At 41.1% G+C, this 16691-nt stretch overlaps 1 protein-coding gene across 7 annotated transcripts in view; it reads right to left on the bottom strand.

The window, feature by feature from the left end:
- The window catches only part of LOC101158260 (protein kinase C-binding protein NELL1), a 603730-nt gene that overhangs the window by 306771 nt on the left and 280268 nt on the right, over positions 1-16691 (bottom strand). The window lies entirely within an intron of this gene.

Below are 16691 nucleotides of genomic sequence, written 5' to 3'. Positions count from 1 at the left end.
TGGAGAAATACCAGGGACTCAGAGAAGAACTGGAGAAAGCATGGAAAGTGAAGGTGACAGTGGTGCCTGTGGTAATTGGAGCACTCGGGGCAGTAACCCCCAAGCTGGAGGAGTGGCTACAACAGATACCTGGAAAGACCTCAAACCTCTCAGTCCAGAAAAGCGCAATGCAAGGAACAGCTAAGATACTGCGCAGGACCCTCAAGCTCCCAAGCCTCTGGTAGAGGACCCGAGCTTGGAGGAGAAACCACCCGCGGAGGGTGAGAGGGGCGTTTTTTTTTTTTTTTTAAGAGAAAAACTACACTGTAAGAATATGCAAATATTTGTGGGGAGATACTTTTGTTTTAAAAATTGAGGTGTTTTATTTCAAAAACAGAAAGCAGCGACTATCGCAATCTACGCGCTACTGTAAACCGTGCAATGAGGGGAGCATTGCAATTACTAAAGTGTGGCTGGCTTCGTGGGAAGCGTTTGCCACAGAAAACACTGCTGCTTTAGTTGTTTCAGATCCATCGGGCAGGAACTGCAGAGGCACGCAGGGTGATCCGGGCCTCAATAAACACTCCAGTGGGCTGTAGTGGTCTTCTGGGGACTTGACATGCTGTAGGGGAAGTAACCACTTTCTGATTACAGACAGAATTTGTGCTAAGTGTATTTAAACCCCCATGTGCAGTGACGTATGTATCAGAGGATGTTCGATTGACTATTCTGAATATCAATCAAGTCCTGTACTTCTCTGTGAGGATTTTGATTCGTTGATAGATTTTTTTAGAAATATTTTTTAATTTTTTTGGTTATTTATCTTTCCTTGCCTGCATTCTACCCTCATTTCCTAGAAGATCGACCGGTCGCACCCCTGATTTAGAGTAAACATGATTTTGGACTTTGGGAGGAAGCTGGAAAGCAGGAGTGCCCCTGGCATGCACGAGGAGAACATGCAAACTCCACATAGAAGGGTCCCAGCTGGGACTTGAACCAGGGCCTTCTTGCTTTGAGGTAAAAGTGCCAACCAGTGCCAGCCTGAAAATTGTACTGACATATTTGGCATCTAAATTTAAGTAAACCCACCAGTATATCTGAAACTAACATAATTGCCCAGGTGTTTGTGCCTCGTTTGCAAGCCAGCAGGGAAACGAGGGAAAGATCACAATTTCAACTTGTAGTTTGGTCTTTCTGGCATTTGTGGTTCAGTTGTTTGAGCACAGATTAAAGATCCTTTGGCTTCTTTTCTCTGTAATAATGAGTAATTGTCTCATTGTACCACTTTCTTTGTTTTACTCCTCACACACTTGGCTTTGCTGGCTGGGCATGTAATCCTACTTTGCATATTTTACCTATTGCAGGTTTTGAACGAAACTACCGGGATTAATGTGTTTTATATTTGTAATTTGTAAAGTAAGAGCATAAATATTTGTAAAATACAGACACGTCATTTGTTAAAATTCACTTAAACACTATCTTTTGGTTGGTGAGAATGAAGTCGGTTGGTTTATTGAGAGCTGTTTTTAAAGCCATTAGCTTTTGGAAATAAGTACGAAATACATCTTAAACCATAGAAAAGCAACCAAACTCACTCTAATGGACATATTTCTATGTGCTCCTGGCTTTGCACCTGCCTTTGTCCAATAAATAATTCCTGTGCTGATGCATTTAAATCCCAAGAAGTCTGAATCATTTCTTATCCATGCAGATTGACAGATGAGTTGCTGCTCTATAGTCCAGAGTGACAGGAACCCCTTTTCTTCAAGGTCACACAGAGGAAGAATAGTTTACGACAGATTTAAGCACATAACTTCAGCCAGCTTTGTCTGAATGGTTTTAGTTGAGCAGCCAGTTTCCACCTCATCTGCTGCAGGAGTGTCTGTTCTCCATCACTGTGATGTCATGATAAATTGAGGGAGGGGGATGGGGGCAGAAACCAGAGAACAAGCAGCCATAGAGAAGAGGAAAAGTGATGTCTCCTCTGCATTTTTATCGCTCGATTTCATCATGGAAATCACCCCATTTACTCTGAGCACTTCTCCATTCATCTCCTATTGTCCGTGGCAAAACCCATTTTCTTGCTGCACTGGTATGTGTTTGTTTGCAAGAGGCCTAGACCCCACATTCATGTTTGTATTTTAGATTTCTTTCTTCCTGTTCCCACAGCGCAAAAATCCCATTCACACGCATGAGGCAAGCTTCCCAAAAGTTCAAAGTTGTATTTGGAAGCAAAAGCATTTGCTAGATCTCTTATCTTCCCTTTCATATGCAGGTGAAGCAAATCATCAAACATTTAATAACTGTTTTTAAATCACACCGAGCCACAAGTATATCAAACTAATCTTTCTTTAAATTAAAAAGACAGACAGCCTTTTCTGCAATAAATTAGCCTTCATAATGATAGAATATGACGATCTTTTCATGTCTTTGAAAATCCATTTTCCATGGATTTTCATCCATTTTCTTAACCCGGTATAATTCTTTCAGGGTCACAAGGATGCCTACAGTGGAGCAAAAGAGTATTTAGTCAGCCAATAGTTGTCCAAGTTCTCCCACTTAAAAAATGAGAGAGGGCTGAAATTTTCATTATAGGTACACCTCAACTATGAGTGACAAAATGAGAAAGACAATCTAGAAAAGCACATGGTCAGATTTTGGAAGAATTAATTTGTAAATTATGGTTGAAAAGTATTTGGTCAACAATAGTTCAGTTCAACTCAATACTTTGTTATACACCCTTTGTTGGCAATGACAGCAATCAAATTATCTGTAAGTTTTTACAACATCAAGCTCCAACCTCTTCATCAAATTTGCGGATGACACAACAGTGGTGGCTCTCATCAACAACAACGATGAGACCCCCTACAGGAGTGAGGTGAGCAGGCTGGCTCTGTGGTGCAAAGACAACAATCTCCATCTGCATGTGGAGAAGAAAAAAGGAGATGGTTGTGGACTTCAGGAGAACTCCCACCCAGCGCGCTCCACTAGTCATCAATGGTGCTGCTGTGGAAAGGGTGAGCTGCACCAAGTTCCTGGGGGTGCACATCTCCGACGACCTGTCTTGGAACCACAACACTGCATCACTGGCCAAGAAATCCCTACAACGCCTGTACTTCCTCCGCAAACTGAAGAGGGCCAGAGCTCCTCCCCGCATCATGCAGACCTTCTACAGGGGCGCCATCGAGAGCATCCTGACCAGCTGTATCACCGTGTGGTACGGAGCCTGCACCGCGTCCTGCCGGAAGACTCTGCAGCACATTGTGAAGAAAGCTGAGAAAATAGTTGGTGTCCCTCTTACTTGCCTCTCGGACATTTACCGCTCCCGCCTCACCCGCAAAGCCATCAGAATTGCAGGGGACCCCTTCCACCCATCCCAGAGACACTTCAACCTGCTGCCATCAGGGAGGAGGCTGCAAAGTCTGCAAGCCAGAACCAGCAGACTCAAGGACAGTTTCCTCCACCAGGCGATAAGGACTCTCAACTCCCTCCCTGCCCTCTTCCTCTGCCCCCTCCAGTCCGTCCTACGAGCTCACATTGAAAACTGTCACTACAGTTCAGAACAACATTTTCACCAAAGACTGCCACCACTGACTCATCCACTTACTGTTCTCAGCACTGTCGTCACTTTAAACTGCCACTTTATCCATGTCATTGCTCTTTTGCACTGTTTAGATTACTGTTATTCTTCTTTTTATTACTGTCTTTTTATCTATTTTTTATGTTGTTTATTTATTATTTTATATGCTTCTTGCACTGTGGGGTGAGAGAAAAGCAATTTCATCTGTGCTGTATGTCTTATGGATGCAGCATATTTGACAATAAAGCTGACTTTGACTTTGACTTTGACAAGGTTTCACAAACTGTTGCTGGTATTTTGGCCCATTACTCCATGCAGATCTCCTCTAGAGCAGTTATGTTTTGGGGCTGTTGATGGGCAACACAGACTTTCAACTCCCTCCAAAGATTTTCTATGGGTTTGAGATCTGGAGACTATACCTATGCCTCTCCAGGACCTTGAAATGCTTCTTATGAAGCCACTCCTTTGTTATCCTGGGAGTGTGTTTGGGATCGAGCACTGCGCTGGCATGAAATTCCACACCAAAACATAAGTGTAAAGTTCTACATTAAAATTAAGTCAGAATACTTTAATGGAAACCGTTCATGAAATGGTCCGATAAAAAAATGGAAAAAAAGAAAAAACATTTGAGTTGCGAGTGCTGTTGTATAGCAGGCACCCCCTTTGATCAGCCCTATACTGGCTTAGCAGCTGCTACACAGGCCTTACTCTTCCTTCTTTTCCCCATCTACCCTGGTCAGAGTTGTATATGACATATTCATAGAAAACACTTTTTTTTTTTAAATCACTGCTTTTCTTTTGTTTGTTTTTTTCTCCACTGCAACCATTTTATTTTTTGGTCCCCTTGGAGTGACAAACAGTAAAAAGTGAAGTTTTGGTTTTCCTTGGCAATGCAGGCTTTTTGTTAACCACGTTCACATTCATTCTATGTTCATTTTATATAATTTCGTTCAGCTTGAGCCAACAAGTCATGCATAAAATGTTCAAAGTGTACGTGTGGAAGCAACACTAACACCATTGAAAATCTACAAAATTTATTTCCAACACTTTTTTGCCAAGAAGCTTCCGAATGATGCTTAGTTGAGTTATGAGGCAATAGATCAGAATCCTTAGAAAGTTATGCTGATTTTTTTTTCTTTTTTGAAAATCATGATGGTTAATGGTCAAAAACACTTTAGTTTTAGACTCAATCTGGTGATGTGTGTGTTAATATTCTGAAGATTGTTGGAAGAAAATTTTTCTGTCCACATAATGTGGGAAAATGTGAAAACAAACAAATTTCCCTCTTTGCTACAAAATGGCTGCCAAGCTGCACATCCTGTGGCCATCCCATAATAATTGCAAAACTTCCTTTGAATATCCTGAGATGCATGTTTTGGTATTGTTAATCCGTTTTGAAATATGTATTGAATATATATGAAATAAACATTTTTTTAACCCCATAAGTGATTTTAGCCCCATTCACTTTTTTAAGGGTTTGGCCCTCTGTAAAGTCATTCTATTTTGGCAGGATTCAATCAAATCAAATCAAACATTATTTGTATAGCACTTTTACAATGAGAGCTACTCAAAATGGTTAACATAAAAACATAATCAAATTTAAAAACAAGAAGAAAAGACAAACAAATATTTTGTTTAAAATATTTTGTTTGAAATATTTGTTTAAAATAAACACAATTCTGACCCCCTAACCCCACCCCCACATACATACACACACACTCCATGATAAAAAGAATGATAAAATGATGCAATGTAGAAACCTGGCTTTGTACTGAAATTGGGATAAGATGTTTTGGGGACATGTCCACATCAGTGAACCCCCACCCAAGTTCACAGAGTACACTATGACAGGACCCCCCAGATCTGGACAAAGAGCCAGTCCCGGGAGATCCCATTGCAGAGATGCCGTTCACTGAGAAGTCAGTCACTGATGTGGAGGATCCCTCTGAAGAAAACACTGGAGTTACAACTAAAATGTAAAATTAATAAAATAAAAATTAAAATAGAATAAAAAAAACAGGAACAAATAAGTACATAAATAAACCTTAAAAGACATATAAAATGGTAAATGTGAATAAATACATTAAAATAAATAAATGGAAAAAATTTCTTTCACTTTCGGCTTCTCCCATCAGGGGTCGCCACAGCGAAACAACCCTCCCTTGAGGATGAGTCGCATGGCTAACTTGGCAATGTTTTACGCAGGAGCAGAGAAGGGAATAGGGAGCAGCCCGGATTTGAACCCTGGTTTCATGGACGGAAGCCGCCGCAAACCAGCACGAGCTAAACCGGCCCCCAAAATAAAAATGATAAATAAATAAATAAAAATAGATTAATAAATATATACACATACACATATATCAAATTGGTAAAAAGAGAATATACAAATACTCTCACTGTCGTTGGTCCTGACAGGAAATAAAGGCAGAGGCGCCAAGGTGAAAAGTATTCTTGTTTTTAATACAAGAACAGAGCACATCCACTGCTCCACAAAGGACACATCAACATATGTCTCTCCACTCTGTCTCTCCACTCTGTCTCTCCACTCTGTCTCTCCACTCTGTTAGAGGGCTGCATTGGGATTGGGTCCCGCCCGGTCCCGCGGGACCCAACCCAAATCTCGCGGGATTGGGCGGTTTAAATTGTGCTGCGGGCGGGAGCGGGCGGCTAAAAAAAAACCTGCGGGATCAGTGCTGCCATAAACCCCTAAGACTCATGGAAAGAGGGGAATCTGAGTGTGACTTTCAAGACCATAAGTGAGGGACCTGTTAGCTGAAGTGAGCACCATGCTGTTTGGCAGATGTGGGTGTGTTCGAATAAATAGGTTAAACTACTAGTTACTCCTCCCTCTCTGAGACTACTATGGTCTCAGTGACATGCCACTTGGATTGCCACATCATGCAGCTTGTATACAAGTAAAGCATGTGTATGTAAAAAGTGGTTAATCCTCATTAAATTGGGAGGGTGTGGCTTGTAATCAGGTGTGCTCTATAACCCGGCAATTACAGTAAGAAATGATCTAATACATGCAGACACTATGAACTTTTTTGAATATACATCGAGGGAGTTGGTGTCCTGGTATGAGGCTGGATGATCAACTTGTCATGCCTTAGGTAAACAATATCCCATCTTTGCCTTGCTGCTTTTAATTCTGTCAATGAACAAATTAAATGATCTCAGCAGGTCCTTTAATGAGAGCAATAAAATACACTGGCAAGTTATTTAAAACAGTAATGATAACTCTTCATAACAGTCTGGAGCATATGCAAATTGCTGTTATAAAATTTAAGCTGCAACTTTTCCAATGTCCAAGATTTTTTTCATTCTCAAAACTTTTGGGTCAGCTTTACAGTGATTAATGAAACCTGTTAGTCTGCCGATCATAGCAGGAGCCCCGTCTGCAGTCACTGCTACCAGCTTTACGAATGGTATGTTTTTCTGCTCGAAAAACTCATTCACCACCTTATAAATTTCCACTGCCCTTGTAGTTGTCTATAGGGGCAGTTGTGTCAGGATATCTTCTCTTGTGGAGAAATCTTCAACCACCATCTGGATAAAAACCAACAGCTGTGGTGTAGTGTGGCTGTCCACAGACTCGTCGCACTTGATGCTAAACTCTAGACATTGTAGATGCCCCCAGTTGGATGTCAGAGAGAGTGGGAATAAGATCAGTTCCATTTATCTCTGTACATTGTTAGCAATTATCATCATTGCTTGTTTGACACCTTCTCCATCTGAAATTGCCTTCTTCGTCTTGATGAAAAAATGTGCAGCTCTAAACGAGGCTTCGGTTTAAGAATTTTTTTTCATGCTATGTGCAAGCGTCTTTGTCCTGAATGGCAAAAGATTACAGCCCCCAACCCCACCCACAGGCTGCTGTCATGTTAACAGCAGCTTGCAGCTCCAGCTTGCAGCAAGAATTGCCTTTTTAACTTTAACTTTTAACATGCCCAAAAACTCACCACATTTTGTTCACGCATCAGAATTCGCAAAACATTTCGTATTTTATGGGAGACCGGCATGGGTACACAAAAATGGCTCGGTACCGCCACCTACAAAATTTTGTTTTCGCAAGTCCCGCCATATGCTTTAACGTACAAACAGGATTTTGACAGGACATCTTCATCAGATGGAAATCTACAAAAGTTCGTTTTGAAAACACGCCATAAGAAAAACAGCCATTACTCAGCCATGCATTATCTAATCTGATCCAAAATTGATGTGCATGATTGTAGTCTGACCCTGAACACATCTGCAGTGGAAGAATCCGGAACAGGTGTCGCGCCACATGCTGGCAACCGGAAATTACATGTTTTGGAGCATCACTGTTCCAAGTGGGATGAGCCGACACACCTCAAAACTACATCCACCTATTGAAAAGCCATTGAAGTTTACTCCGACAAAAAGCCATAACTTTCTACGCAGGGGTGTGGTCGTGACAGAGGGGCAAAGTTGGGCGTCTCACCATTCACACAAAAATTGCTCTCATGTGCACATTCCTTGTCCGATCTCACTGAAATTAAATAGATTGATGAGGCTTCCATTCTGAACCCAAGGACATTCTTGGACAAGCTCCATAGCGACACCTAGTTATTGAAAAACATAGTTTTTGTCACATTCTGACTTGTCTTTTCCCAGTACTTTGTTGAAATTAAAACTGGATATACTCAGAAGGGTCTTCTCTTATATTCTGCAGTTTCATGGGCGTACATCTGACGGTGCCTGCGTAATCCACCGCCAAACAGGAAGTGGTTGATTGCGCTGCACTCATATGATAAAAATTCATTTAAAAAAATCAGCCCTTTTTCTCAGGAAGCTAAGATTTTTGAATTAGATGTCTCTTACAAATTTCCACCTTTGATACACAGCACTATAGGGGCTACAAGAAACTTCCTCACTTGATTTTTGAGAGTGATTTTTGAAATGTTGGACTCGAACAGATAATTTTTATCATAACTTTTCTTTAAAAGCTATCAGCACCAAACTGCCCAGAAATATAGGTTTTATGTGCTACTGCTTCCTAAATATTTTCAGAATTAAAAAAGTTACAGATGAATTTTGAGACATTTTTTCATCTAAAAAGGTCCGGGAAAATCTCTTTAAGGCAAAACTACACCTATCTTTTTTATTAATTAACATTCAGCTACAAACACCAAACTTAAAGAAAAATGTAAGTATCTGTGTCCTAACTTATCTTTCAGCTAACGACATCAAACTTCATAGACATATAGGTGTTCGTGTCTGAATGGTCCTTAATTATTTTCAGAATTTTAAAATGAACAGGTGAACTTTAGAATTATTTTTCTTTGAATTAGTTTTCAACTGCTTTTTTCTGCTTAAATTTGCAGCTACAACCCTTTTCTCCCCCGAGTATCAGATGTCAGCCCCCCTCCCCTCACCTGCAGCTCTAGTGTCAGGTTAATAACTGCGTTTACATGGACAAAAGTAATCGGGAAGAACGCCTGATCGGAAGAAAAATGCGTGATGTAAACACGCCGTTCAGAATAGTCTGCCCCGATCAGACTCGTTCGGATCAAAATTCCTTTTCCGATCGAGATAGGTGGGTTATGCGGATTGTTGATCTGATCATTGTGCATGTAAACAGTTCATTCCGATCGTGTGTCACGACTGCTCTGGTTTAACGTCATGCACAGATGTTGTTTCGCTCCAGAGAAGGCTTTGGAGCTCAAACAGGATCGACCAGCTGCTCTGCGGACGCCTGGTGCGAATCGCGGAGCGCCGCTCCTCCCTCGTCCCGCTGGCTCCTTGCCTCTCCCTTCTAATACACCCCTCGCAAGGGGGGTGGCGGGGAGGAGCGCTTCGTGCCCCGTGACGTCTGGACCCTGCGCGGCCCAGGCTCGGGTGCCGGAGGCTAAATGTTGTTAGTGCATGTTAGCCTTCTCCTACCCCTTCTTCCAGCTCCATTACGCAACACAAAAAAAGCACTGATCCCACAAAACAAAAATAAAATGATGAGCGAACAGGCGCTTCATAATAACTATAACGATAATAAAAGCACGTTTAGAAGATCATTTTGTATTTTACGGAGCAGCCACATACAGTATCTATGTATGTGGTGAAGGAAATTATATTTTTGGTCCTCACTTTAGAAGGGTTTCTCTGTCTTATTTTATTACGTTTTCTGTTTTATCTATATTACTTGAAGTTTTAGTTTCATAGATTAAGTGTGTAGAACTGTGTGCATCCTGACTTCATTGACCTCACATTCCTTAGGATGTTTCACGGACAACAGCTGTCAGTCATTCCCCTACAGAGGAGGGGGATGTTGACCTCTCGGGCATTGTTCAACAGCAGTCATCAGAAATGTCTAATCTAAACCACGAGGAATAGATTATAGCTGTGAGAACTTCTCTAGATGTCCGGTTCCAGGGAAGAACAAAAAGGTTGATCTTTAACCAGGGCTCTCCATGGATTTCTTGCTGTCAATCTGATTTGTGGTGGACAGGAAGGGACGGAGTTTACTGCAACACTAGGTGTCCCTTTAAAGTCATTCCCTGAGGAGAGGAACTGGTCACGGAGAATGACCCTCTACGATTGGCTGAAGGAGGAGACGGATCATCGATCAGCCAATGCGAGTGTTCCAGGGCGGAGATTCGACGTCATGTTTTCCACGGGAGGAGGAAACCCGAATTGTCTTTAAAAGTCTGAGCAGAGCATAATTTTATTGTCTTCTTCTCTCTTGTGGCCTTTCATGTAAAACGCCTGTAACTTCTTGCGTTTTGAAGGCCTTCTAAAATGAGGACCCAGATCTGTTTTAATTCTGTCTTAGAACTTTTGTTAGGGAATAAACCTTCTGTGACTTTATCCGGCTGAATCTTGGTCTTATATCTCTCCCGACTAATAGAACATGCGTGGAAAAATCTCAGAGCGAAAGATATTTTCCTACAACTTGGTGACCCGAAACGTGAAGTCGGGGAACGGAACACGGATCGAGCCGGTGACGTATTTTTCGTATTTTTTGAGACTTTCAGTGTAAAGTCTGGGCACGCTTCCTCCCGTCCACTTGGTCGACTTCTCACGCGGCCGCATTCAAAAACAAGTAAGCAGAAGCCTGCTGCAAAATTCTGCATATTGATTTAGTTATCTCATAGTTGAATAACTCAAATTGAACGAGATCTCGAGTGAGTGGGCGGTAGAGTTTCCCCCGAAATAAATAAATAAATAAATAAATAAATAAATAGATAGATAGATAAATAAATAGATAAATAAATAGATAAATAAATAGATAAATACATAAATAAAAGTTGACCCAAACTTTAAAGGGATGGTTGACTGTTAGTTTGTGACACCTAGTGTGCAACAACAGTACAGAAAAGGTATCCTAGGTTTATCGGTTGTGTTTGAGGTAATGTATTTAAAAATACATAAGGTTCCGTCTGTTTGTCCTAGAGACGCCCAAGGCGTAAAAACAGTGTAGTATAGGAACTAATTTTTGCGCGTTTAGGTAATTTGGAAGACACTAACGGGGCAGCGGCCTCGACAAATTATTTTTTTAGATGGAGAGTGACCAGAGAAGGATTCGAAATTAACATCAAAGGAAAATATGAGGTATATGATGCATTTTGTCCGGACAAAATACGACTGGGGTGGAACAGACAATACGACGACAGACGACGGTGACGATTTGACTTGACAACAGCGGTGAAAATGACTTGAATGTGGATGAATGGAATGGAATGTATGAGATTTTGGAAACAATGGGATGAAAAAGTGTTTGAAATCTGTGAATTTTTACTTTATTTCCACATTTCCTTGTTTATTGTGTCTATGGCCGCAGCCATCTTGTTTACGTCGAATGAACCAATGACTGGAGGTTTTAGTTGCTTTCGAATGTGTCGATGTCTATGATTGGCTTTGTTAGTACCACGTGGCCGGCGAGCCGGCGTCCCCGGAAATCGTAATGGCGAAACACGCTAAACTTTTACAGTTAGAGTTTGGGATCTAATCTGCGGTAAAATCATGGCGGGGATCGTCGTTATCGAGCGTGGTCATGACCTTGGTTGTAAGACGTCGTTTAAAAACAAATTTCAGTGGGTTTTCAGTTCGCAGAAAAAGGTTTTTAAGTAGCGCTGCGCTTCCGATGGAAGCCTCTGCCACCACGGCGAGGAGATGACTGCATGCATGGCTGCAGCAGCCGGCTCTGTTCGAACGAAAACTACTTTCTCGGGAGGTTCCCCAAATCTTTTCAAAAACATGGTAAGGTAGCATCGGTCTAAAACATTTTGTGTAAAATAATTTTGCAATTATTTCGGTTTTTATATTTTGAATATCTTTCTCTCATTTATTTGTATTTCCTAATTACCAAGATTTAGTTCAGTTTTGCTCAAGACGTTTTATTGAAATTAGTTATAAGCATTTGGTTCTTTTAGACTCAGACTCCCTTAAAACAGAATTTTTGCAATGTTTGATTTTGTTTGTATGTTTGTTTTGATATTTCCCAGATCGTTAGGATTTTTGTGAAGTGCACAGCTGTGAATGTTTGAATGTGAAGCTCATGACTGGCGGTTTTGTTCGTTTGAATCAGAATCAAGAATATTTGAAAATTGTTATAAGAGAAAGATGAGAAAAGAGAAGGGGAAATATTAACACTAGTTAGAAAAGATTCATTTCAGTGAAATGGTTTATTTTTTATGTGTAAGGTACCTAATTTGTTTTGTCTTTTGGTTTGGTTTTGAGAAAATTGTTAGAAGTTATTGTCTGCGTCTTGATTGTCTGTGTTTTAACAAACCTCTTGTGGTTTAGAGTGTGAATTGTGTTTTTGATTAAATAAGGAAAACTGAATGGAGAATAGAAAGGTTCAAGCAGTTCATTTTTCACAGAAAGAGGTTGGTGCTGTCATCTTCTAGGTGACAAAGAGCAGAGGTTGTTGGGAGAGTGCAGCTCCACCCAAAACTATTTGAGGAGGTTTAACCATTACCTAATGTTGTAACATTCATTTTACACTAATTGGAATTCTTAATTCCCATGATGATCAGAATGAAAGGTGCACAATTTTGTATATAGAACATGGACAGTGCTCAGCAACAGCATTGAACAAACAAAGGCCTTCTATGACAGTGTAAGAGAAGTGTTTTAATTGTTAGCAGGAAAAAGAAGTAATTACACGACATGATGACCCCCCATGTAACACCCCCCCCTTTTTTCCCCTCTGTAAGCAGTTCCCGTCTGTGGCATGGATGATGGTAGGATGATCTGCAGGTCATAAAAGTGCTGTAGTATAAAGGACATTTTGTGTGTTAGAACATTTATACTTTGTAGAATTTTTGCGATCAGCCGCCACAGTATGAACTGTGGTGGTTAGTACTAAGAGGCACTCAGTTTTGGTTTGCATTCAAGTTTGAAAGATAAAGATGTTACTGTATTTTAGCAATTGTAGGTTCTGCAGCTTTAAGGAAAAGTTTGGATTGGTCAGATTGTTATTTTTAGCGATTATCTAGATTCTTATTAGGACCAGCAAGCCCTTCAGGACAAGTCGAACTAAGGGTGTTAATGTTAAACTGTAATGCTCAATTGATCTTGCTTTTTGATAAAGAACTGAATAAATAGCTGTTAGAATGTGTCTAAGAAAGTGTATTTTTTGAACATTTTGCTCCGCACCCGTTATATTGGTCACAGACAGATTTAGGGATTTTTTCTTGAATAGGCTTTTATCGCTGATCAACTGACTTTTGCAGCCACGGTGTTGACATTTAACCTGAACAGGACACTAATGATTTTTCTAAATTTTTGTCCTTAGAAGCACATAACTTTATGTTTGCAGGAAAGTCAGCCCAGATACGAGTGAAGTCCAGACCCCTCCTTAACCCTCATAAATCTTCATGCAGAACATTCTTCTGCATAAGGGGTACAAAAGCATGAGCAGATGCTCACACCTCCCCCAAAAGGATCTCAGTTAGCCTGAAGGGGGCCGAGTCAGAGGTGACTGACCCTGAGGTTAAGATAACTACTTCAATCATGTAAAGTATTACTGCACATTTGCAGGTAATAGAAAGGAGAAAGGGAGGAGTTGAGCAGCTGAAAAATCCACACATGATAAATGGTGTTTAAAAATAATAACATGAATTTTGAGTTTTATGCCCTCAGAGAGAGCAGAAGTGACGTGTCATGCTCAGCCATTCGTAAGTCGGGGACAGGAGAACATGGTGAAAACCCTGGGACACGTGAGCCACCCAGGAGACCCTAGCAACATCTGGAAATGGCATCTGTGGCACTCCAAACCCTTGGGCATGTGATAGCCCACAACGAGGTACCCAACAGCAGAATGCACAGACCCAGAGGCAGAGGGTCTGGAGGAAAAATGAACAGTACCCACGACCACTCCAAGCCCCTCCTCCACCGTGGCGAGGACCACAGGGCAAGTCGGACAATACCACTTGATGATGCAGGAGCCATTGTCTTTTCCAAGATGAGAAGTAACCACTGATGACTCTAGTGGACACTACCTGCTCTGACAAATGAACAAATGACTCCTCAAAACCTGCAAAAGACCATCCGACTGACTTTTGTCCAGATGGTGGAACATTCATGTATGCATTCACTAAACACGCCTGTGAATCTGTTGGGACGGGACAGTCTTGTCAAAAACAGGAGCCAGCAGACTGGATGCCATGCCAGACCCCACAGCCAACCCCCACTGCAGACAACCAGAGGGCCCTGAAACGCCAGGTGGTTTCATGGGTTTCAGGTGTGAAAGCCATGACTCCTGTCCTCAAAGCTCTATTTCCGCCTCCGAATGGTCTGACCTGCACACTCTATGATTGACAGTACACGGTAATATTTCAGCAGGTAGAAGGCCACACGTGGCATTTGAACTACACTGACATATAGTTGCCCTGAGGGTAAGCGGTTTATTGTGCATTCATACACTCACAAATGCAATGATACTAGCTGTCAGACACAGCTGTATCCCACATAGGATTAGCACCCCCTGGTCATGAGGCTCTGCAACTCAGTCCTATGACTAAGTGGGGCATTAACAACACATTGGTAGAATTGTGTTTTTTCAGGTGTTCACTTTCCTCCCTCAATAAAAATGTACAGGTTAACCGTTCATCCAACGACAAATTCCTGAGTTCTGGACCATTTCTGTATTGACAAACATCGTGGCAGACAGAAGACAGCTCATGAAGATGCAGAGGTGCTGTTAAACACGCTCTCTGATGCTTCATGCTCCACAGGTTCATTTGATGTTGGTTCATGTTCCACGCTTCCCTAGTGGTGCTTCAGGTAATTGCAGGAGCACAAGTTTTTAGATTTCAGTAATGCTGGTGCAGGAAGCAGATGGAGGGATGAAGGAAACTTTGACTGGTTTGTGGAACTCTGGTGTAGCATTCACATTCTTCGTAGTACTTCTTTTAGACTGGTCTTGAAAGCAGATGGTAAAATTTATTGCATAGCATATGATTTAAGGACTGTTAATTATGTCACTATTACTCTAGTTCTACCCGTTCCTGATCCATATTGCATGCTGTCAACTTTAGCTCAACAATGTGTGTTGTTCACTGCCATTGATTTAGCAAACCCTTATTTTTGCATTCCATTACGTGAAAATAGCAGACAGTTATTCGCATTTTAGTACATAGGTGTTAATAAAATTTCCTGGCATTTTCAGTCACTGTTTGCAGTCTCTCTGACAAGATATTGTGCTACTAGAAGGTAGCAGCTAGCTGAACAGACTGTTGAAACCTGCCTGTGAGTAATAAAAGATCTTCTGTTGCAGTTGTATGTTTGAGTTTTGAAATGCAACAGGAATTTGCACTTTAGCAGAAGGGAAGTCTCATTTTTAGGCAGAACTGTTTTTGGCATAGGTTGTTCAATGTATATAGAGCGTAGGATGTCTACTTTGCAGCATAAACATCTGGAAATAGTTTGGACATGTTGGTTTTCTTGTGGTTGTAGTGGACACTTCTTTGTTTTGTGAAACACATGGGCCCCTTGAGGTTGATGATAAATGACGAGGGTGTGACTAACCTTATGGCAGTAAGGCAACGACAATACGTGGTTCCATTTCTTTATGTTGTTCTCTTGCCTTCCATAGGAATGTGGACAAACAGCTTGTTCACCTTACCGATGCACAAAACTGTTTGCTATATTTTTACTTTCAATTGCTCTAGTTTGTGTATTTATGCCTTATCTTTGTTTAGATTTGCATGGTTTCACCCAACTAGTGTCCTGGGGTTTCCCCCAGGCCAAGAGAGGGTGGAAAGGAGGTATTAATGATTCGTTGCAGGAAATTGTTTTAGTATTATCATGGTTTCAATTATCTTTGTTTCAATTATCATCGTTTGAATGTATTTGTTTAGAAAGAAGGTTTAAATGTTAATTTTGATAGACCTTTTTACCTTTTTAGAGCTTTGTGTGTCTGTTCATCTGGTTATCTCATCCACAGCGAGGATGAAGGGGTTTTACCACACTGTCCTGAGGTGATAAGGAATGCTGGTGGAGTTAGAATCCACCACATGGGTCATTAGACGACAGCCCCTAATAAACTTGTCTTTATCTTGAATTTGCATACTCCCACCTATGTTTTTCATGAAAACGGCACGAGGAGAAGCAGACTATGGAGAGGACAAAGTGGTGGACATTTCCATCACATCTCTTTTGTGCATTTTTATTCTTGTCTTGTCGTGTTTTGTCATTGTTTTATTTTATTATTGTCTTTTGTTTTATTTTTTAAGTTTCTGACCCTAACCCTAATCAATATTTAGATCCACAGCAGACTCATCTTGGGGAGACACCCCAAGCTCTTTTGCAGCCGTTCTGTTGTATCACATGTGTCAGATTGAATAATTACCAGGCTTATTCAGAAGTCCATAGGAGGCCAGGTCCAAGCTTGCCAGAGCTTGTGGGACATGCAGGAGGAGGACACGAGTGGTTAAGGCCCTGAATGACTTTTTGGATTTTGTTGCAATACTAACTAACTAACTAACTAACTAACTAACTAACTAACTAACTAACTAACTAACTAACTAAGAATATTAACTAAGAATATTGCTATTCTTATTTATGTGGGCCATATGAATTGCAGCTTCTCCGATGGGACCCCCATGGAGGACATGGAAGAACTTTTCTGAATTACGCTTGATGTCATGTTTAACATTTCTATTTTTAC

The sequence above is a fragment of the Oryzias latipes genome, chromosome 3 (genome assembly GCF_053564925.1).
Source record: "Oryzias latipes strain Hd-rR chromosome 3, Olatipes_Hd-rR_3.1".
Lineage (NCBI taxonomy): Eukaryota > Metazoa > Chordata > Actinopteri > Beloniformes > Adrianichthyidae > Oryzias > Oryzias latipes.
Note: the sequence above shows the minus strand (reverse complement) of the source record. Positions and strands in the feature narration are given on the sequence as shown.